Raw genomic sequence first — 24,939 nt, 5'->3', positions numbered from 1 at the left:
GTCCGGGAAGATCACACATGCCGCAGAGCAGCTAGGCCTGTGAGCCATGGCTGCTGAGCCTGCACGTCCGGAGCCTGTGCTCCACAATGGGAGAGGCCACAACAGTGAGAGGCCCACGTACCGCACATAAAAAAAGCAATACACGCTTACTGCAGAAATCTTGGAAAACACAGAAAACTCTAAAGGTAGGCCCAGAACCATATTATCCAATTATAACCACAGTTAATATTCTATATACAGCTGTAAATATTTCTTTTCCAAAATGTAAGATTATATGTACAAGACAGTCTCTATTCTTTTTTTTCATTTACTAGTATGTCATGAGGAGTTTTTAATGGGATATTGTCTTTTTATTGATTTGTAAACTCTCTTTACAGTTAATGATCTTAAAATGCTCTTCTCAGTTACTCTGAATCAGCCACTGCGTACTGCATCTAAGTCTCCGCAGGCCCAATCTGGATTGGAGGCCCAATCTCTCTGGAGGATCCCAGGGGTATTTATTCTCCCTGGAGGATCCCAGGGGCTGTCTTTCAGGCTCCAAATAAGCAAAGAAGCCCTCATGAAGCCTATTCATCTCGATGAGAGGGTGATCTGAAGACTGTCCTCAATCCAGCCCTTCCAGCCACTCTACTCTGCTGCTTTTGACCCTTTTAGGAGTGATATGGAAATATACTATGTAAATACAGGTGGTTCTTTATGAGCCCACTGTCTTCCCAGGTGTTCAATAAGAATGCAGAAAAATGGCTTTTAAGAGGATCAAGTACAGTTTCATAAATTTAAAAAATTTTTTAAAATTTTATTATGCTTTATGGAAGTAGAGTTGATGCACAATATTACATAAATTAGGAGGAGTAACAACTGACACTGCAGAAATACAAGGGATCATGAGAGATTACTACAAGCAACTATATGCCAATAAAATGGACAACCTGGAAGAAATGGACAAATTCTTAGGAAAGCACAGCCTTCTGAGACTGAACCAGGAAAAAACAGAAAATATAAACAGACCATTCACAAGCACTGAAATTGACTGTGATTAAAATCTTCCCAAAACCAAAAACCCAGGACCAGATGGATTCACAGGTGAATTCTATAAAACATTTAGAGAAGAACTAACACCTGTCCTTCTCAAACTCTTCCAAAATAGAGCAGAGAGAAACTCATTCTACAAGGCCGCCATCACCTTGATACAAAAACTAGAGAAAGATGTCACAAGAAAAGAAAACTACAGGCCAATATCACTGATGAATATAGATGCAAAAATCCTCAACAAAATACTAGCAAACAGAGTCCAACAACACATTTAGAGGATCATACACCATGATCAAGTGGGGTTTATCCGAGGAATGCAAGGATTCTTCAATATACACAAATCAATCAATGTGATACACCATATTAACAAACTGAAGAATAAAAACCATATGATCATCTCAATAGATGCAAAAAAAGCTTTGGACAAAATTCAACACCAATTTATGATAAAAACTCTCCAGAATGTAGGCATAGAGGGAACTTACCTCAACATAATAAAGGCCATATATGACAAACCCACAGCCAGCATCATTCTCAATGGTGAAAAAGTGAAACCATTTCCACTAAGGTCAGGAACAAGACAAGACTGCCCACTCTCACAACTATTACTCAACATAATTTTGGAAGTTTTAGCCACAGCAATCAGAGAAGAAGAAGAAATCAAAGGAATCCAAATCGGAAAAGAAGAAGTAAAGCTGTCACTGTTTTGCAGATGACATGATACTATACATAGAGAATCCTAAAGATGCTACCAGAAAACTACTAGAGCTAATCAATGAATTTGGTAACATAACAGGATTCAAAATTAATGCACAGAAATCTCTTGCATTCCTATACACTAATGATGAAAAATCAAAGTGAAATCAAGAAAACACTCTCATTTACCAATGCAAAAAAAAGAATAAAATACCTAAGAATAAACCACCTAAGGAGACAAAAGACCTGTATGCAGGAAACTATAAGACACTGATGAAAGAAATTAAAGATGATACAAACAGATGAAGAGATATACCATGGTCTTGGATTGGAAGAATCAACATTGTGAAAATGACTCTACTACCCAAAGCAATCTACAGATTCAATGCAATCCCTGTCAAACTACCACTGGCATTTTTCACAGAACTAGAACAAAAAATTTCACAATTCATATGGAAACACAAAAGACCCCGCATAGCCAAAGCAATCTTGAGAAAGAAAAACAGAGCTGGAGGAATCAGGCTCCCTGACTTCAGACTATACTACAAAGCTACAGTAATCAAGACAGTATGGTACGCACAAAAACAGAAATATAGATCAATGGAAAAGGATAGAAAGCCCAGAGATAAACCCATGCACATATGGTCACCTTGTCTTTGATAAAGGAGGCAAGAATATACAATGGAGAAAAGACAGCCTCTTCAATAAGTGGTGCTGGGAAAACTGGGCAGCTACATGTAAAAGAATGAAATTACAACACTCCCTAACAGCATACACAAAAATAAACTCAAAATGCATTAAAGACCTAAATGTAAGGCCAGACACTATAAAACTCTTAGAGGAAAACATAGGCAGAACACTCTATGACATAAATCACAGCAAGATCCTTTTTGACCCACCTCCTAGAAAAATGGAAATAAAACCAAAAATAAACAAATGCGGCCTAATGAAATTTAAAAGCTTTTGCATAACAAATGAAACCATAAACAAGACAAAAAGACAACCCTCAGAATGGGAGAAAATACTTGCAAATGAAGCAAATGACAAAGGATTAATCTCCAAAATATACAAGCAGCTCATGTAGCTCAATATCAAAAAAACAAACAACCCAATCCAAAAATGGGCAGAAGACCTAAATAGACATTTCTCCAAAGAAGTTAAACAGATTGCCAACAAACACATGAAAGGATGATCAACACCACTAATCATTAGAGAAATGCATGTCAAAACTACAATGCGATATCACCTCACACCGCTCAGAATGGCCATCATCAAAAGCTTTACGAACAATAAATGCTGGAGAGGGTGTGGAGAAAAGGGAATCCTCTTGCACTATTGGTGGGAATGTAAATTGGTACAGCCACTATGGAGAACAGTATGGAGGTTCCTTAAAAAACTAAAAATAGAACTACCATTTGACCCAGCAATCCCCCTACTGAGCATATACCCTGAGAAAACCATAATTCAAAAAGAGTCATGTACCACAATGTTCACTGCAGCACTATTTACAATAGCCAGGACATGGAAGCAACCTAAGTGTCCATCGACAGATGAATGGATAAAGGAGATGTGGCACATATATACAATGGAATATTACTCAGCCATAAAAAGAAACGAAACTGAGTTATTGGAGTGAGGTGGATGGACCTAGAGTCTATCATACAGAGTGAAGTAAGTCAGAAAGAGAAAAACAAATACCATATGCTAACACATATATATGGAATGTAGAAAAAAGAAAAAAATAGTTCTGAAGAACCTAGGGGCAGAACAGGAATAATGACGCAGAAGTACAGAATGGACTTGAGGACACAGGGAGGCGGAAGGGTAAGCTGGGATGAAGTGAGAGAGTGGCATGGACATATATACACTACCAAATGTAAAATAGATAGCTAGTGGGCAGCAGCCACGTAGCACAGGGAGATCAGCTCGGTGTTTTGTGACCACCTAGAGGGGTGGTATAGGTAGGTTGCGAGGGAGAAACAAGAGGGAGGGGATATGGGCATATATGTATACGTATAGCTGATTCACTCTGTTATAGAGCAGAAACTAACACAACAACGTAAAGCAATTATACACCAATAAAGATGTTAAAAACAAATTACGTAAGTTATAGGTGTATCACATCGTGATTCACAATTTTTAAAGGTTATACTCCTTTTATAGTTATTTTAAAATATTGGCTGTATTCCCTGTGCTGTACATTATATCCTTGTAGCTTATTTTATACCTAATAGTTTGTACCTCTTAATCCCCTACCCCTACCTTGCCCCTCCCCTCTTCCCTCTCCCCTCTGGTAACCACTAGTTTGTTCTCTATATCTATGAGTCTGCTTCTCTTTTGTTATATTCACTAATTTGTTGTATTTTTTAGATTCCACATATAAGTGATATCATACATCATTTGTCTTTCTCTGTCTGACTTATTTCACTTAATATAATGCCCTCCAAGTCCATCCAGGTTGCTGAAAATGATAAAATTTCATTCATTTTTCTGGCTGAATGGTATTCCATTGTATGTATATGTATGCATCGGAAAAACCCGAACAAACTTTTTGGCCAACCCAAGATATATAAATATCTATATAGATATATATAGATATATATAGATATATATATACACACACACGCATATATATATATACACACACACATATATGCATACACAGATACATACCACATCTTCTTGATGGACACTTAGGTTGCTTCCATATCTTGGCAATTGTAAATAATGCTGCTATGAACATTGGGCTGCATGTATCTTCATGAAATTTATCTTAAATAAGCCAACTTATATCCTTCATATCAGTGGTAGTAGTGTTTTTGCATTTTGCTATTGTATGGGAATAAATGCATAAAGAAATCTTTTCCCACAAGATAAACTGCATTCCCCATCTACACTGCTATGTACTTTTTTCAATCTGGTATCCTGAATGGATACATTAATGCTCTCCCATGTGAAATTTAAAATATACTTGTTACTAATGTTATTTTCAGTAGAAATACTTGTATTATGAACACAAAGTTAACAAAAGAAGTGCCTCACATAAGAAGCCCCCTAAAATAACCAGGGTTGTCACATTTAGCTGCAAAACCTGTCATATCCACAACTGTATCAGCAATGCCAAATGTGGTGCCTGGTACACAGTAGTCATTAATACCTGAACAATATCAGCTTAAAGGTCTTGACCATGTCCTGTGGCCAGTAAGTTGGCAGAGTGAGGATGCTCCCAAACCTAGGACTCACTCACTACAAGTTCAGTGTTCCTTTTATATCACACTGCCTCCTGTTGGCCTCTTAAGCTCCAATATATACAATGCTTTTCATTCATTCTCACCAATGACAGGCTACTGGGTCTTCACTGTTTAGCTTAGAGACCCTCCCTGAGTCAAGGTGTCAGGATTTCCACACATGGCTCATGAGACTGGCTGGGTTAAGGACTGTGTTAAGCCATTGGTGTGTTCTGTTATCTGAAGAACTAGCCTTTAAAGGAGCGAAGAAACTCTTCACGGTGTTAGATCAAGTCAGGGAGAAATCCACAGCCCTTCCTGTGACTTGACACTTGGTCTTATCTGTTGAGATTAATAAAATTATTCTTGCCACATAGTAGAAAAAGGCACTAAATATAGTTCATGCAAAAGCAGGCACACAGAGATAGCTGTGATGGCTACTCTGTAAATTAATTCAACTTAAGAGACCAACTCTAATGCAAGGAAAGGAAAAGGAACATTATGAAGAGACAGTTAATCAAACTGTGCATCTCTGACTGCTACTTACAAGATGAAACCTAGGTAAGGGTAACTAGAAATAGGCAAAATCCTAGCTTGGGTTAATGAGAAAACTGAAAATCAGAAACTTGAGGCTGAAACAGATAGCTGTCAGAGAACAGATCCTGGTATGGGGCAAACTGGGGCCTTCTCCAGCAACCCACGCTTTAGAAACCTGGTGACCAGTGCTGATTTGACCCAGACAAGAAGAAGGTGAGAGCAGAGGAGGATGCTCCACCATGGGCAAAATTCTCCAAAGGCTCATAGACTCAGGCCACTGAGCACCCCCTCCACCCCTCCTGAAGGCAAAGGGCCGAAATACCCTCCTTCTCCCACAGCCTTCAAGGCTGCGGCCTTCGATCCTCTTAATCTGATTTTCCTGGTGCAGAAAGGCAACAGTGCGAGCTCCTGAAGGACTGTCCCCAGGCAGGGTCCCAGATGGCCTGGCAAGGGCAAACAGGAACAGCCTTTCCGCCCGCACCCCTCCACTGTCACCCATGACAGCCATTACCACCTGTAATTCTCTGCCCTCCTCATCCCACCCGCCTTGACTCCTGGCATGTATAAGGAATTGTGGGGCAATTTACCCATAATTAGTGTTAAGCTGGGCTGTGAAACCCTGTGCCATTTCAGGGGATCATGTGTGGTTCTCACATCTCTCCTGGCTCTGTTGCCTTCATTGTCTGGCTCTTCCCCACCGGATGGGGACAATAATGGCCACTTTAAATGTCAAGTTACTCTAAGAGGATGGATGAGAAGAAAAGTAAGGCAAGGAACCAGTAGCCCATTTCAGAAAAAGGGTTCCCTGACCCCAGCCTTCTGAGTCTCTCTCTTTCCCTCATGAATATTTACGTATAACTCCTTCCCTTGGTACTCTCTGGGGGACGGCAGCCGAGAAGCTCAGGACTGTGGCAAGCAGAAACGGGAGAACTGACAGGCATGTGATCGGAAAGCAGGCCACAGCTATTAAACCCAGGTTCTTTGGATGTAGACCTCTGACCAAAATCTAGATGGGGTGGGAGAAAACCCTAGCCTCAGATGTTACTATAATGCCCACATCACCTTTTGGAAACCACCTACCCAACTGTTTCATACACTGACAGAAATAAACATACAGAATGCCGCTGGGAGCTCTGAGTCCTGCTCCTCTGCAAATCATTCAACTGCATACACGATAGCTATTATACAGCCAGGATCCCCCAGGGAGATGATTTCTATTCCAACCCCTCTCATAACTTGATGAGCCAGCTGAGGTCAGCTGGTTGGAGCAGTGTGCTCAGGGAAGCTGCTTTGGCAGACCTGGCAATTTGCAGAGTAGAGCCCTGCTTCCCTGATTGCATCCTGTCTTCTCAAGAGTCTGTTTTGCAATGTGTGCTGGACCTGAGGGAGCCTAACAGACAGCTCTTGAAGCCAGAACCCACTACTGGAGAAAAAAAGTCAGGGATAAAGTGGGACCTGGCCCTACCTGAGGAATCAGGGTCACTGTTAGGCTGGGGTAGTGAGATCACTCTTCATCCTGCTCTGCTCACATCAGGCTCTCTGGCATCAAGTTCTTTTCTCTGCTACTAACTGTTCCCCTTTCCTTTCAGGTTCAGCTTCTAATACACAACAGTTAAAAATGAAATAATACAGCAAGTTAATAACTACATCCAATCAGAGTCAGTAAGGTTCTAAGAGAGGAAGAGCTCTGTGATAGGAGACATCTCCTCCTGTCCTAGGTCTAAAACTGTAGCAGGAAACCAAGAATGAAGACATATACCTCCTGTGTATTTGGTTCCTAATAAAAAGTTCCTAAGAGTCAATGTTTCCCAAGTAGAGCTATTTAGTATAATCTTTCTTAAATACCATTCAGTTCAGAATTCACTAAGATCTTTATTCAGTTTCCCTTTTTTGCTCTGTGTGTGTTAACCTGTGAATATCCCCAGTCTCACCCCCACCTCCCCAACCCCAGGTTTCAAGCCTGCCTTGATTCCTGACTTTTTGTTACACTGATTCAGAAAATGGGTCAAATACCTGGAGGTGCTCAGCCAGGCCATGGGTTTTTGAGGACAGTTCTTTGGTTGGGGGTTGGCAGGGAGACAGGAAGAGAAAATTGGTGGAGTGGCTGCCGTGAGTGTTGGATATGGTGAGCAACAGAAACAGCGAGACAGGATTTTAACAAGTTTTGTTATAAGTGAAAAATATAGCCTCCTACCTTGGGCATATTCTTAAGGGTGTGAGTAAAGATTTTTGTTGCTTTCAGTCATTTTTCTGCTGGGTATCTGTTTCTCTGAACATGTCACTACATAGAATCAGGACCAAATAGAACCCCAGTTATATTAAGGTTCCACCTTTTTTTTTTGCTAATATAATTAATACTAATAGTGAACATTTATAGAGCACTTACCATGTGTTATTCATTAAGTATTAATCGCCTACCTATTATGTTCTCAACACCAGTCTAGGCACTGGGAAAACAACAAGAACAGGCCCTGAAAGGTCCCTGTCTTCATGAAGTGATTTCCTAATGGAAGTAAAGAGATGAACAAGTAAATAGACAGATTCTGTTTATGTGGCTACTTCAGACTGGACAATTAAAGACTGCCTCTCTGAAGATGTTAAGCTGGGATCTGACGGTGTGAGGAAGCCGGTCACATGAAGATCAATGGGTGAGCACCTCAGGAAGCAGAAACAGCTTGTACACAAGGGCCAGTGTCAGCAGGTACTTGGAGTATTAAAAGAGGCAGAAGGTCAGTGTGGCTGAGTCAAAGGAGTGAGACTGTACAAACTGACATCCGAGCCGGAGGTAGGGAGCAGAGGGCACAGGGCTACACAGGTTTGGGTGAGGAGCAGTGTGGCAAGATTAAGAAGTCACTGGAGGACTTTAAGCAAGGAAGTGATGAGACAGAATGTTCATTTTTAAAAGATCTTATTGGTTTTTATACGGAAAATAGCTTTTGGGGGGACAGGGTGAAAGCAGGAGGGCCAGGTAGGAGGCTATTACAGGGACTCAGGTGACAGTGTAGCCTTAATGTCAGATGCCATGCTTTCCATGCACATAGTTCATTAAATCTTCACACAGTCCCCCAGAGAGGTATATGAAATCACACAAGAACTAGAGCTTGGCCTAAGGACAGTGCTGGACAAACCCAGAAACACAAGTAGTGTGGGATGGCTGGGCTGAGTGACTTACAAAAGCAGGTCTTCAAGGTCAACAGAGATTTGAAGTCACAGCCAGGTGAACAGTGACAGCAAGGTGTAGTCAACTGATAAGATCCCCCTGGGAGAAGCTCCATCAGTTTTTCTACACAGGAAAGCATTCAAAGGTGGCAGTCCAAGGCAACCTTGCTCTAATTAGGGTTCCTGGCCCCAGGGTCCAAGGCTAAAATATTTTTAACCTTGTCTCGATGGCAGTGTTCAAACTCTTTGGAATGAGCTCTAGGGCTCAGGGACTTCCAGGACCTCAGTGTGCAAACCAGGCCTTGTTTGGTTCTTGATGGCAGAACAGAGTACCCAGTGGAAGCCCTTTTCTCAAGTACCTTCCTGAAATTTAACAAAATTTTAGTAAAATCTATACTTAAAGGCCATGGCACAGCTTTTAGTTACCTGCCCCTTTCACTGCTTCAGTTTTCACAAAATCTCAGCTTCCTGCTGAGGCTGGTGTTTCAGTGTTAAATGAATAACACCAAGTAAATGGGAACAAAAGTTAATTACTGAGGTAGCCCAAGTCTAGTATGTTAATTAGATATTGAGAAAAGTTATCAGGTTCCTCAAGTCACAAAGTTGGGAGTACCTATTAGTTTGTTTGCTTGTTTCTTCTCTTTCTTTCTCACTCTTCCTCCCTCTCTCCCCCCCCCTCCATCTCTCTCTCTCTCCCCAGCCTCCTCTTTTCTCTCCTCTTGCCCTCCTTAAGCCAACAGTAAGTAAATGTCAATCATGCTAGAAAAAGGTATCTTTCAATCTAGGATTCCAGATACACCTGTTTAAATGGATGTGGAGAAATGAAGGGACAGGGGTTGGATAATTTCAGAGACCTACCCCAAAAGCTGATTTTGTCCATAGTTAAGAAAGCTATGCTAAAATATAATATAGGTTTAAAAAATTCTAGCAAATGGCATCTGCTAACCTTCAAAGCACTCCAACTACTATTTTTTCCCTCCTGCAATAAGCAGAAGTTGGAAATGAGGTAGCAGAAGAGAACACAGGGCTGGCAGACCAAAGATCAGGGCTGTAACTCTGACAATTACTTGTGAGAACTTGAGGAAATGTCTTCAGCCCTCCAGACCTTTGTTTCCTGGTTTATGTAACAAGGGAGCCAGGCCAGGGTACTCCCTAAATTTAATTCCAGCCTCAAAAGGATCTGAGCATTCTTTCAAAGTCAAAGAACATCTGAATGAAGATTAGAGATGACAGATGACTTAATATGTCATATATGGAGTTACTCCTGTTTAAGCCTTAGGTTTCTAACTGTTGGGCTGTACTCTGCAGGCCAGCAAGCCCTGCACTCGCCCAGCATCAAGACAGAAGAGCCCAGAGTCAGTAACAGAGACACCAGTGGTTTAATGGATGGGGGAGCTTACATGTCTGAAGCAGGGTCCTGGAGCAACACCCCACTGTGTGTAGCAGACAGCGGTGGGCAGGACAAGGCAGCAGTCTTTGCTCCCGGGGAGAGAGGGAAGTTATCAGTTATAGCGGGAACTGACGTCAGGTTGGCTCATTGGTTACCAAGGAAACCAGGAGCACATCCTTTACTGCCCCTTTGATAAGCTATTGTGGTGGAGATGTTCTGATCTAAAGATTAGAACAGTCACTAGCTGGGGCCGGGGCAAGTATGTAGGCATTTACTGATTGGGCTGTATGATTAAGAGGGAAGGTCAGTCAGGTGAGTAGGGTGTAGGTGAAGCAGGGACTGGTCAAGCAGGGGATGCACAGAGAGCAAGAGAACAACCATTTTGGGTGGCCTGATCATACACTAACAGAGGTCCCTGCACAACATCATAAAGCCAGGTGGGGGGTGGCAGGGGGAATGAGGGGATACTTATATTACTACCTAACTTAAAGCTGCTCCATTCTTTTTTTGGTCCCAGGGTCCACACCCACTGCAAGGTGGTCAGTACCTACACCCTCTTGCCCTTCAAGTGCAAGGGATTTGGATAATGGAAGTGAAAAGATACTAAACCACTAAGCAAAATGCATTCTCACTTGCTAAGACTGCAGAAACAACCTAGAATGAAAATGCAGTCTTGTTTTACACCCAAGTCCAACTCTTCAGGCATGGCTATGGTTTGAGAACTGGAGCCACATACATATTCTTGTGATCTCACACCCAGACCCACTAACGAAGCAAACACAGTTGTTTCCTCTTAGGATTCCACTGAATGATGTCAGTTCCTCTTCTCCCACCAGCTCCACTTTCCAGAATCTGCTCCTCCATCATGGAGTGCTGCCAACTCCTGACCCCAGCCAGTAAACACTGATTTCCCTGCGTGTTAGGCCTTCATGAGCCTGAGGACTTTAACCCGAAGCTGAGTGATGCACCTGAAGTGAAGTAGGCCCTAAGGCAAGTCCACCTGCCCTGGAGGATGCCTTCTGCCAGACAAAACAGAGAGAGACCTCACCTAGACTGAGAGAGAATTCAGAAAAAGGGAAAAGTGGAGGCAGAATGAAAGGGTACAGAGTGGAGTTAAAGGAAAGAGACCTTACAGCCATACTGCCTGGGTCTGAATCCCAGCTCTGCCAGTGGTAGCGGCATGACATTGGGTAATTCATTTAACCTCTCCATGACTCAGTTTCCTCATCTGTAAAATGGAGATAACAACAGTACCCACTCATAGAGTTGTGAGAATTCAGTTAACAAGAACATGTGAAACAGTGCCTGGCCCAGAGTCAGAGCTATGTAAGTGTTAATCATCATCACATCATCAACACTGCAGTTTCTTAAAGATGAATATAAACTTGTGGTTCTACTCTTGGAAAGAATTACACCAGAAATATGCCAAGTAAGGTAAAAGAGCCCTCAAAGATTAAGTAGTTGGAGGGGTGGATCCCCTTGAGCAGATGGTGGCAAATAGAATAGCCATTTAGAGCATGGACAAATGCAGCCAAGGAGAACTGAGAGAACTGCATAGGTGTATAAATGCTTTAAAATATCTAAATTCCAGGAAAATGGGCCATGCATATTTACCTAACTTAATTAAGAAAACCAGAATAAAAACTAATTTACAGGTAGAGACCACAAAATAACCGGAGTGATGGATCCTACTCATCATTGTCAACTGGTATGATAATCACTGACACGTGGAGGGCCTCACCACTGGCTTACATAGGAGACAACCATGGACAGACTATCAGAAACAGCGGGATGTCACAGGTGAAGATCTGGGGAGAAGATGAATGCAATCTGGGGAGGAATAAATTTTTTCCTTTGTGTATGGCAAGCCTGCATTTTTGCTGTCCTCTTCCAAGTGATTCGTCACGTGCTCCGACAGATACAGCATGACTGTCACACTCTCCCTGTAGGGGAAAGGCTGATGGTGTTTACAGCCTGGTAATCATATCTATTGGCTGAGCTCTACCTGCTGTGCTACTCAACTTTTCGCACACCTTGATTAGCAGCTGGTTGACATTAGCCATCTGTGGGAAAGGTCAAAAGGTGAGAGTAACCAGGGACACTAGCTCTGTGATAGCATCTCTCATGACTGCCTATTTACTGAACTAATTCTCCTGCCCCGCATTCTTGAGACACTCGGTTTTCTCAGCCCTGCTGGAAGAGGGACGTGGTCTCTCCCCTTTCCTTCCAGGAAATGCTGCACACACTTGGGGGTGGCTTATCAAAGTATCAACAACTGCTCTTCATGCATGATTGAATTATGGACAATTTTTCTCCTATTAACTCTTTGGCATTTTTTTTTTGATTATCTATGAAAAATGTGTCACTTTTGTGCTGTTAAAAAAAAGAACTAAAAAGTTTGCTTCCTTAGGCCAACTTATTTCACATCTAACCAAGCTCTAAGATATATGAGGCACAAGAGACAGCAATGTGGAAAGCAGAATTGCCTCTGCTTTTTGTGTTTGTTTTAATCTATAAATAAAGGGAGTTGATAAGACTCACAGGATCGTTAGAAGGATTAAAGGAGATAACCCATTTGAAAGTGACTGCTCCAGTACCTGGCATATGGCACGTAGAATCTGCTCCCCAAAATGGCTTAATTTGTTCAGTCTAAGAAGACTAAGCGCTCAAAAGGCCCATGTCACTACCTCTGGTGCTGGCACCAAGCAGTCCTTCCACACACTCATGCTGCCCGGGGATGGGGTAATCGTTCATCCAAGACCAAAGAGGGGTTCATTCACACGACTAACCTGCACCCTCATTCTAGTTGGTGGTTCAGATCCTCAGGACTAGAGACGACTAGACTGGAGGCTTGCTATATTCTTTCATGCAGAAAAAGGTTCAATATAAAGTGGTGCTGTCTTAGGCACCATCCAAGAGGATTTGTCTTTCTCAAGTTTTAAAAGTACTCTTATTCAAAATGCCATTCATTGCATGGCTCTCAAGCACAGGCTTATAGCCATATGGTCTAAAATGGGTCCATTTTTTTTTCTCACAAAGTGAGGAAAGTATGTCAAGTAGAGTAAGAACTTGAAACCTGAGCAAGAGTACATGTTGCCTAAAGTAAGACCCAGGTATTACTTTGTTGTAATAACTATAGACTAAAAATTTTATAAGAAAGAAATATATACAATAAAGGTAACTTGTCTTTTGTTATTTTTCAATTACTCTTCCCAATATTGTTATGCTCAAATAGAAATTCTGTCCTGACCAATAACTTCCCTTCAATAAAACTATTCATTCTATTTTGAAAAACAGAAGTAGACAGAAAAGCCCAGTTCTATTATGCTATGTAGCTACTTTAAATACCTGATAGGAAAGATGAAAAAAAAGACATGACTGGTTTGAGACCAACATGTTTGAAAAAGTGGAGTTAGCAAAGATATAAACAACTCCAATATGCAGCAGACAATACCAGTATAACATACCTAGGACCTGAATATACAGGTACTCAAGTAATATGAAGGATGAGTGATACACAGTCTAGTCAGAGTGTGCTAGGAGATTATGCTACAGTAACAACCCCGAATCTTACTACTTTAACATGATAGGAATGTATTTCTTGCTCATGCTGTATGCTCAATATTAGTTGGCTGGGGGCTCTGCTCATCATGGCCACTCGAGGGAGCGCAGGTTGATTTAAGACCCAACGATGCTTCCATAATCACAGTGGCAGAGCAAGAAGGGAGAAAGCAGTGAATCACACACAAGCTGTTAAAACTTCTACCTGGAAGAAACAGATGTCCACTTGGGCTCATTGGCCAGAGTAAGGCACATGGCCATACCTAACTTCATAGTTGGCAAGGCAGTACAATTCTTTCATATGTCTGAAAGGCACCAGCTGGACACACTTGGTGAACATCACTAACTGCTACCTCAAATGACAACCTTATTAAGAACTTTGCAAAGTTCTTTCACACTCATCTCATTTGTATGAGGGTATTTGTAACCCATACCCTTACAGTGTGGGTTCTATCAGCATTCTTTTTACAAATAAAATAATGAAAGCTCACAGAGATTAAAACTTGCTTAAATCGCATAAATAGTAAATCAAACTCCAAATCTTAATCTTTTAGTTAAAAACTTCTGAGGTACAATATTTGCACCCATAATTTGCAGTGGATTCCAATTTGCTATTTATTTGCACATTATCATTAAACACATTATCTGACATTACTCTTCTCTTCATGTATATTATACATGTACTATATCTCTAAATTGTTTCCTGAGGACACATTGTCATATACTTTGTGTTCTTCACAGAATCTCATCTCATCCCATCTCATCTTATCTCATCTTACCTCATAAAAGGCAGTATATTTCTAAGTTTGTCTTGGTTGACTTATGAAACACCTACAGAATCACCATTTTCTGAACACTGAGGCTGTGCTTTGGGCATCAGAGAAGAAAGATGACAACCAGATAAATTAAATCAACGACTTTATTGTTAGGGAGAACTTAAGCCTGCTCCATTTGGAGATGTCCTCCAGATGCCACTTGCCTTTACAGCTACAGGTTTCATAGGTGTGAAACTTGACCTGCGCATGCTTCCTGTTTTCATCACATCAAATCACACCACCCGCTTCTGACAATGCATCACTCTTAGAACAGCCTCCACAGATTTGCACAGACTTCTGTTTACCTTTGTTTAGATACTGAAAGTCCCTCTCTTTGTGAAGTCACTAGGAGTCATCTTGCCATCATAATGTCACTTCTATAGATCCCCATAAGCAGAACTCCTCCTGAAACACTGGAATGAATGCAGTGCTCCTGCATATAGGGCAAGATTGGAAGACTCAAAAACCACGTGCTTGATTAGCACCCAAGTCTGAATAAAAAGCAGAGGTGATAATGGTGGAAGTAGTTCTCCAATAGCTTGTCTAAATTACCTTAATATAACCACAGACTGAACTCCCCCAGGACATGCTACTTAACTTTCCTCAATTTCCTTGTTTGTAAAAGTGGGATAATGGTACTTACTTCATAGGGATGTTGTGGGATTAAGTGAGGTAATGCAAAAAACACTTAGAACAAGCTTAATGCATAGTAGGCACTCACTAAATGTTGGTTATTACTTTCCTTTGAATTTTGCCAAATGCTTCCTCTTGAGCCAGTTGAGCTCAGATATTAACATATAAGGAAATTTTAGGGTTGGAAGGGACTTTGGAATCCATCTGCTCCAGAGGAATTCAAGAGATTTGTCTGGGATCATAGAGTTTATGGTGGAGCCAAGATGAGATCTGGGTCTCCGGACTGTAATTTTATGTTTAGAAGGAATGTGTTGTTTAGAATAGTGTTGGACACAGTAAAGAAACAGTCTACTTGATTCTGCATGAACCAAATTTGATTTACTTGGGTTAGTTTTCATTTCTTCTGAAAAATCCATCTATTTAATAAGTACATAGAATACAACCAACCCCCCTCGCTGTTAAATTCTGTCCTGAGAACAAAAGGAAACAAACCCAAATATTAAATCAAAGCTCTATGCACCCTAGAGGTAGGACTCTACTCTGAAATTAGCTCTATTTTGCTCACCAGTTTAATGATATTGTTAGTTGTCTTTTTAATTAAGCCGCCCTTAACTGCTACACTGCATGAATTTTAAAAGCTAACGGAAATGCTTGCTGTGTTGCAATGTACTTTATAATGAAATAATTTGAATTGGTTCTGTTTTAAAAGGTTTAGATAAGGGCATTTCAGAAAACAACTTAAAAGTGTTTTTCCAGGTAATGAGAATCTGGAAATTCCTGCAAGTTTCCAGACTCTGATAGTTAAATTCCAATTCCTCCAAAGTAGGCCACTGAATGTCTTTAGTTCTGTGAAATAGAAATCATGACCTTTGTAACCCAGGGGAGATACAGAGGAGCCATGTGACAAAGCCATTACCCAAACAAATGGTGGCAATTTGCAAAACGACTATAAAGGTGGATGTCCTCTGTTCATTTTTTCTTTCCAGAATCAAATCAGTGTTCAACGAAGAGCTGGTGTGCCATCCTAGCTTCTCCTTTGCTCCTATGAAGGTTCACCTGAGATAGCTCTTGGCCAAAATAGATGAAGTGAACAGAAATCAGCATGCTGCTATTACACTGAGAAGCCAAAAAGAGATATTGCCTCCTTCTGGGGAAAGAGCCTGGTTGAAACAGTAACGTGAATTCCCAGCAGACCAACTGTTTACACAAGAATATGCTATTGCTGTTCCTTAGCAACGAATGCCGTTCTTCAAAGGCACAGTGAATGAAGAGCTAAGTACTTTCTTCTGTCTCGTTTCTGAAGTGTGACTTGAATCTCCAATTAAAATGAACCCTCTACTGGCATCTTGGAAGGACTCATTCAACTGACAAAGTTTGCCCATGGAGTTGAGAAGTCAGATACCATTTTGATCAATGGAAGTCTCCAACAACAAAATAAATGCCTTGTCACTCTATTTGTGCAGGTCAATTGTAGATGCACAGTAGCATCTGGTCTATTCTTTTTTTTTTCCCCCTTCATGCTTATTTCTTTTTGAATTTCATTTATTTTTTATACAGCAGGTTCTTATTACTTATCTATTTTATACACATTAATGTATATATGTCAATCCCAATCTCCTAATTCATCCCACCACCACATCTGGTCTATTCCTGTTGGCATCTACCCATGTCATTCAACTTCCCATTCTCTTACCCAGCCTGGTGTTCACCCTGCCACTAGCACTAAAAGAGACAACTGATGCGTGAGGCAACCAAGATACCATGGAATGGTTAAACAAACAAACTTCTACTTAACATGAGAAGATAACAGAAAATTTAATGACAATCTGCAATTAAAAATATTTAGGAACTGCTATATAGTCGCTCTACTGCTATTTAAACATAAAACACAAAAGAAAGATCTGGCACTCAAATACTTCATTAAATTAGCTCAAACTACAAGACTTGTTTTACTGCAGTACAATGGGTTCTTTGTTACTGTTAATTTATTTCCACTGCTTAAAATCCTGGGCTTAATGCCTATGATCCTCCCCCACCCCAAGTTTCTAGCAGATTCTTCTTGGACTATAAGTGACAAAATCACCTTGCAAAGAATATTTATGCTTCAATATTTATGCCTCCCCCACCCCAAGTTTCTAGCAGATTCTTCTTGGACTATAAGTGACAAAATCACCTTGCAAAGAATATTTATGCTTCAAAGGTAGATTGTATTTGATTTCCACAGTGGTTTTCCCACTGAATATCTCGAGTGAACTTTGGAAAGTTCCCTCAGTAACCTAGTTCAGATTTATTATTTCTTATTCATTAATTAATCTATTCAATTTATTCAACAAGTATTTATTGAGCATCTTGGTGCCAGGAACTGAGCTAGGTGCTAGGGATATGAACAAGATAAACATGTTCCCTGCCCTCAGACTTAGAGTCCCAAGAAGGCAACAGAAAATTAGCAGCCACTTACAACGCAGCATGCCAACTGCTAATGATAGAGGAGGATCAATGCTAAAGGAGCACCTGGAAGGTACACTTATCCAGACATAGAGGGGGTTCAGGACAGACTTCCTGGAAGGAATGTTGATAAAATAGAAGAGGTGAAGAAGCAGTAGAAAAGCATTCTGGGAAGAGGGCGTATGTATCTGGTATACAGGTCAGGAAACATGGCAAGTGAAAGAAAAGGACAGAACTTCACTATTGATACAGTTGGATTGGGATAATGAACTCAAGAGAGGTGAACCGGGGCCAGATTATGAAAGGTTGTGGAAGCTAAGTGAAGGTGATTGATTTTAAGAGTATAGGGGAGGCATTAAAAGAGAGGAAGAGGGGGGACTTCCCTGGCGGTCCAGTGGTTAAGACTTCGCCTTCCAATACAGGGGGTGCGGGTTTGATCCCTGGTTGGGGAGCTAAGATCCCACAAGCCTTGTGGCCAAAAAACCAAAACAGAAGCAATATTGTAACAAATTCAATAAAGACTTTAAAAATGGTCCACATCAAAAAACAACCTTTAGGGCTTCCCTGGTGGCGCAGTGGTTGGGAGTCTGCCTGCCGATGCAGGGGGCGCGGGTTCGTGCCCTGGTCTGGGAGGATCCCACGCGCCGCGGAGCGGCTGGTCCCGTGAGCCATGGCCGCTGGGCCTGCGCGTCCGGAGCCTGTGCTCCGCAGCGGGAGAGGCCACAACAGTGAGAGGCCCACGTACCGAAAAAAAAAAAAAAAAAAAACAACCTTTAAAAAAAATAAAAATAAATAAAATAAAAGAGAGGAAGAGGGGAGTGTTCCTGGACCATGGCCTCCTGCCATCTTGGTACCTGCTGGAGTGATGACGGTCTGTGCCTTTAGACTACCTCTCCTCATACACAATGACACTTGACCCAACACAACTATTTTTTTTTAATTAAAGATTTTTTGGGGAAGGACTTCATTTCTTATTTTATTCTGCTTTTCTTTTTCTTCCAGTTTTATTGAGACATAATTGACATACAGCACTGTATAAGTTTAAGGTGTACAGCATAATGATTTGACTTAATACATCATGAAATGATTACCTCAATAAGTTTAGTGAACATCCATTATCTAATATAGATAAAAATTAAACAGAAAAAAATTTTCCTTGTGATGGGAACTCTCAGATTTACTCACTTAACAACTTTCATGCATAACATACAACAGTTAATTATATTTGTCATGTTGTACATTACATCCCTAGTACCACCCCACTTTAGAAACTATTACAGACATTTCATAACCACTGAATGACTTTTTCTTTGGTATAAAATAACACCTTTGTTAGAACAGAAAAGCTAAGCTATCAATTGATCATGTTCTTGATCTAGAAGGGACTCTAAAGATCATACATTCTAACCCTTCTCACTTTTCAGGTAGAGAAACCAAGGTGAAGAAAAGTGAACTGTCTCATCTGAGCGTCGGAGGTGCTGAAGGGTGAGCAAGGCCCAAAACCCAAGTTCCTATTGGACATCCCTCTCCACAGCAGTATCAGACAGTGAAGTCTATCAGGCTGATTTAGGCATTTTTATTATTATATAAGCTGGGTTAAATGAATTTTTTAACCCTATAGTACATTTGAAAGCTTAGGAGCTCTCTTGACTGTTTTTCATTAGGAATGTGATATAAGAAATACTATGATGCAGCCCTGTTAATAATGTAGATTCATATTTTGAATGCATAGAAGACCTTTAAATGAAACCTCAGGACTTTGTCCAGTGTTAGGATCATCTAATTAGAAGCACAATCATATGATACCAGCAGTGTCTTCATGGAAGATAATTTTTTTTAAAAAACTGATGCCCTTAGAAACAAAAGGACAATACCACCATCTCAGCAAAACCAGGCGCTCTGGCTCCAAAGTTATCCTATGCATTTCTCAACCGCCCCAAGAAAAACAGCTATTATTACAGACTTCATTTACTGCTTTTAAAGATTCCCTGAAAACGAAAGCACTAGCCATAAACTTTTTAGGCAATGTACACCCCACAAGCATAATTTTAGCACATGAGGTTGAGTTTTATAACCTGGGGAAACATTTGGCTAGGAATTCAAATAGGCCATGTCATGGCTTCTGCTCATTTTAAAAGACCATGAGTATTTTTAAAATTAGGAAAACATAGGCAAATGTTAGATTCTGCACTTTTTTCTAGAGTGAAATTACATATAAACTGTGGCCCACATCCTTCCAAGACCTAGTCCTTGAGGACTCTGTTCTGCAGTTTACTATATGAGCATAGTTGGGAAAACTGTGCCCTGTTTGCTTAAAAATCACCTACCAAAGACCTAACTCATCCTCAGAGGAAAGCATGGTTGAGAAATACCTTAAAACAAAAACCAAAAAACAACCACCAACTGACAAACCAGCATGCACTGGATATTTACTGGGTATATTTCAATAATTTTCCATTTTTCTCAATCAGTTTCTGTTCATTTGTTTATCTATTCATTAAAGAATATATTTTAGGGCTTCCCTAGTGGTGCAGTGGTTGACAGTCCGCCTGCTGATGCAGGGGACACGGGTTTGTGCCCCGGTCCGGCAAGATCCCACATGCCGCGGAGTGGTTAGGCCCGTAAGCCATGGACACTGAGCCTGAGCGTCCGGAGCCTGTGCTCCGCAACGGGAGAGGCCACAGCAGTGAGAGGTCCGTGTACCGAAAAAAAAAAAAAGAATATATTTTAAGAGAATTATATGTGGAACCAAGGAAGTTACAAAAGTTAATTTTTGTAGTGTTTATATAAAAACTGGGGCAACATATGTATTTGAAAGAACAGAATTCCTAATTAAGATATAAGTAATTGTGGCCCTGTGGAGTTTGTAAATGCAGGTGCTGAAGAAATGCAAAGCAAGAAAAATACAGGAGAAAACTTTAAAAACTTTTAATTTTGAAATAATTTTAGACTTACAGAAGAGTTGCAAAGATAGTACTGAGTTCCTGTATACCATTCACCCAACTTCCCCTAATGCTAACATCTTATACAACCACTGTATAATTATAAACTAAGCAAAAAACATTGGAACAATATTACTGACTAAACAACAACTTCATTTGAATTTCCCTGTTTTTTTTTCACTAATGTCCTTGAAGGAGTTCCAAACATGGCACTCCAAAATATGCCACTTTGGCATCTTGATTATTATGAACTAAAGGCACTTGAGAAAGAGCAGATGCAGGAAGGGCTCTCTGACCTCTCCTTTTCTACCTAAAAACAGGCCATAAAATTTCTTAGAAAGGTGCCCCTCTGTACCAGGAAGAAAAGAACATCCTTATCCCTAGAGACTGGGAATCAGTGTTGAAATGGACCTGTAGAAATAAACTTACTAAAATAACTTTTATCTTCCACTGGTTTCCATCCCACCCCATTTATGTCCTATTGCCTTCCCCATAATTTACTGCCCCCAAGCCCAAACCCCTTTGATTTGTCATTTCTTCACAAATCTACCATTTCTTTGTCTGAAAGGTATAAAAGCTTCCTGCTCTGGTCACTTCTTCAAGGTCTTCATTCTCTTGTGAAGGCCCCCACGTATAGGCAAAAATTTAGTAAAAGGTGTATGCTTTTCTTCTGTTAATAATCTTAGGTCAGCCGGAGATCCTAAGAGGGTAAAGGAGAATTTTTCCTCTCCTGTATCCTCTTTCTGTTCCTGGCTCCAACTCAGGATCCCACATTGCATTTAGCCTCCTTAGCCTCCTTCAATCCACTGCAGTTTCTCAGTCTTTCCTTGCCTTCACTCTTTCATGACCTTGATACTTTTGAAGAGTACTGGGCAGGTATTTTGTAGAATGCACCTTGATTTGCGGCTGTGAATTGTGGGAAAGAATACCACAGAGGTGAAGTATTCTTTTCATCATGTAATATCAGGGTGTACATGATGTCAATGTGATTTAGTCCTGGTGGTATTTACCTTGATCACCTGGTTAAGGTGGTGTCTGCCAGGTTTCTCCACTGGAAAATTACTAATGTTCCCTTTCCATTCTCTACTCATAAGACATGAGTCACTAAGCCCAGCTCACTCCAGGGGAGAGGAATCAAGCTTCACTTATTGGAGGAAGAAGTCTCAAAGAATTTGTCAACATATGTTAAAACCACCACAGTAATAACTATTTTGGGAGAGATACTCTGAATCTATGCAAATATACCATTTCTCAAAGTTTTACCCTAAATTTAGTATCCATTGATGGATCTTGCCTATAGCAGTTTACTATATTTGGTATTCTAATGATGATTTTCTATTTCTCTATATATTTTCTAAATTTAATAATTAGACTTCTTTTGGAAAGAATATCCCCTCTCCCCATTTATTTATATTAGTATGGTATCATTGATATTTATTTTTGAGAATTTCCTTTCTTTCTGGCATTACAAGATGCTCTAGTTTCATCTGGTATTTTCCTCTACAAGCCCTAGTTTCAGCCATTTCCCCAAGGAGCACTGGTTCGTTTTACTAGAAAATGGTACTTAGAAACCAAGATTTGGGCATTAAGTATGTTCATTGCTACAGAGGTATTACTGTCCCTAGGCCTTCTCAGAGAACAGAGCTAGAAAATATATGTATGTATATTAACCTATGTCTATGTGGATAACTCAATTACCATACGTACATTAAAATAAACATGAGTTCATATTGTTATATCCAACTTTAATCCAACAACAATGGATTCATTCAAGCATTCACAGCAGGAAAGTTTCTAATCAGGGAAAGGTTTTTAATCAAAGAAAGATTTCTCAAAACAGGTGAGTCTCAGGCCAGGCTGAGAAGTAAAAACAATGAAATGGTCATTAATTGAGTTTCTTTGAATAAAATCTTCTCAGCAGGTGGTAGTAGATCATATTGAGTACATTTTATAGATCAGAAAAGTGAGGCTCCAGAGAGGTCAAGCTACTTGGCCAGTATCTAACATACTGGTAAGAGGTAAGCCTTCCCCTCCCTGTGGGATGTGCATAACTTGGAGTATATCAGAGGGGAAGAGACAGAGGCCAGGGAAATACAGTGAGTGAAGACAGAGAGGAGCATGCACTGGGCTGGCAGGGCACCAGCCTGTTTGAGACAGAGCACGGGGTTTCTACTCCCAGTACAGTGCAGCATAGTTAGGATCTACCCAGGGGCTGAAGGAAATTCCACACCTAAACCCTGTTTCTGCTTCTCTCTCTACCTCTGCTTCCTTGTCTGGAAAGCAATTTACAATATTTCTTTATCATACCAGGCAATAATAAAAGGCAAAGGAATGAAAATATGAATGTAAACTCTTTTGCCTCATAAGCAGTTTTGCTTCTGGGGCTGTTCTGAGGATAAAATAATGCAATTGAAAATGAGCTTTATAAACAAAGGCATTCTTTTATAACAGGTCTAGATGAATATAATGTACTTTAATATCATGGGCAGTATTAATTGAATATATTAGTCTACAAAATCTGGAAATGAGATAAATTCAAAAGATCCCATTGAAAAAAAAATGACTAACGCAAGATATGTTTCTAGTACTTTTAACACATCAAGTAGTTTGTGATAGTAATTCCAAACGTTGAGCTTCTTTTAAATTCAGCCCTCGTATATAAACTCCCAGAAGATAAGCTCATGGCTCAGCAACAGTTTTGGATTTCCAAGAGGCCAGAGGCCACGGGCATGAGTGCCACATACTTGTTTCTTTTATCTATATAGTTTTTCGCTACCTCTGTCACACATGACAAGTTACCAGCATGGGAAGAGAGGCAGTATAGTATGGAGTAAAAGCACAGAAGTGAAGCCAGATCATCTGTATTCAAATCCTGTTTATTCAACTTATTATTTGTATTTGTATAACTTCTCTATGCCTCAGTCCCCTCATATGTAATCAAGAAAATGACAACGTAATACAACTAGGGCTGTTGTGAAAATAAATGAATTGACATATGTAAAGCATTTAGAACAGTGCCTGGAGCATGGTGAAAGCTTAGTAAGTATTAGCTATAATTATACTCCACTAATAATCTTATCAGGTAGAGTTCCTAACTGAGGGGACATGGGTTGTTGGTTCAAAGTACTGGAAGATATTTTATTATCATATTTAATCACATGAGGAGAGAGAGATGAAGAGTAGGATCACACTGAGTACATGTAAAGTTCATTTCTTAGAACCAAACTACATGTCCAGGATGTGATTTTTAAGGAGCTCAAGGGAAATATGGAGTATGAGACTGTTTCAGGGCAGCAGCTCCCTGGCCCAGCCTCCCTCCCTCTACTTCCCAACACATGCCTCCACCCTGAGCAGGGCAGTGTTCTCACAGTTTCCCAGCAAACATACTCACCCTTACTCACCAGCTGAACTGCCCTCCCATCTCCCCTACACATGTTAAATGCCATCCAGTCTTAAATGCTACTTCCATTCTGGCTCCTCTTCAGCACATTTCCTTATGTCAGCCAATCTCGACCTCTGTTTTTAACTCTTTTCATATATATGCTGAGAAGCACCCCATCCCAAACATAATTTCTACCACATTATACATGTATATTAGATGTGTGTACACCCAACTGGGTTGTGAATTCCTTGAGAACAGAGCCATGTCTTACACAGGCTTCTTTTACAGCCTTCAGCAGTGGTTCTCAACTAGGGACGATTTTGTCCTCAGATACCATTTGGTAATATCTGGAGACATTTTTGATTACACAACAGGGGAACTGAGGTGCTACTTGCATCTAGAGGGTAGAGACCAGAGATGCTGCAAAACAACGTACAATGCACAGGACAGCCTGCCCTCCCTCGTAACAAAGAATTATCTGATTCAAAATTATCATTGTACCAAGGTTGAGAAACTTCTGCCCAACAGTAACCAGGATAATGGAAAAATAAGATTCATTCAAATTTCATGATTTTTTTCTAGAATATCTCAATAAGCTAAGCACTAACTCAACTTCCATTCCAGGGTCATATCACTAACCTGGGCTCCTTATCACCAGCAATAATGATCATAAAAACAAGAGGGAATATTTTGTCTTTATATTGTTTGGGCCTTGTGGTCACCAAAGTAGCACCAGCAGCAGTGATTATTCAATTCTCACTATGAATAAAGACAACGACATCTCCTTGGCATTGAGAAGACGACCCTATAGGTCAGTCCTTGTTTCCAATCTCAGCCCAGCTATAGGGTCTGAAGGCCTTTTACCAGCAGTCTCAGTCCAGTTTAGACACCTGGATATTAGCATCCTGTTACCTGGGAAGGGCAGGGTCTGAGATTGATTTTGTTGCTCTCGCCCAGGTATACCTATGGGGAGTAGAGAGGACTCCAGGGCACCCACATACCCACCTCATTGTAGTTTTTTCCTACCAACCACCAGACTTGCTTAGTCCCCATGAATGAGCTTCATCTCTAGATTCTTAAGTGAGTTCCAGTTCAACCCCAAAATTCAGGTCCTTACCCT

General features: G+C 40.6%; 1 protein-coding gene across 5 annotated transcripts in view; it reads right to left on the bottom strand.

Moving 5' to 3' along the window:
* TMEM108 (transmembrane protein 108) overlaps positions 1 to 24,939 on the bottom strand; it is a 369,830-nt gene that overhangs the window by 210,870 nt on the left and 134,021 nt on the right. Inside the window, exon 1 of one of the 5 annotated variants that reach the window (XM_060010034.1) lies at positions 10,052 to 10,131. The exons of the other annotated variants lie outside the window; for them this stretch is intronic. The gene's annotated coding sequence lies outside the window, so the exon portion shown is untranslated. Of the gene's footprint in view, positions 1 to 10,051; positions 10,132 to 24,939 lie in introns of those variants that run through there. 5 annotated transcript variants of the gene reach the window in all.

This window comes from Delphinus delphis, chromosome 4, assembly GCF_949987515.2.
Source record: "Delphinus delphis chromosome 4, mDelDel1.2, whole genome shotgun sequence".
NCBI lineage: Eukaryota > Metazoa > Chordata > Mammalia > Artiodactyla > Delphinidae > Delphinus > Delphinus delphis.
This window is presented reverse-complemented; position numbering and strand designations above follow the sequence as displayed.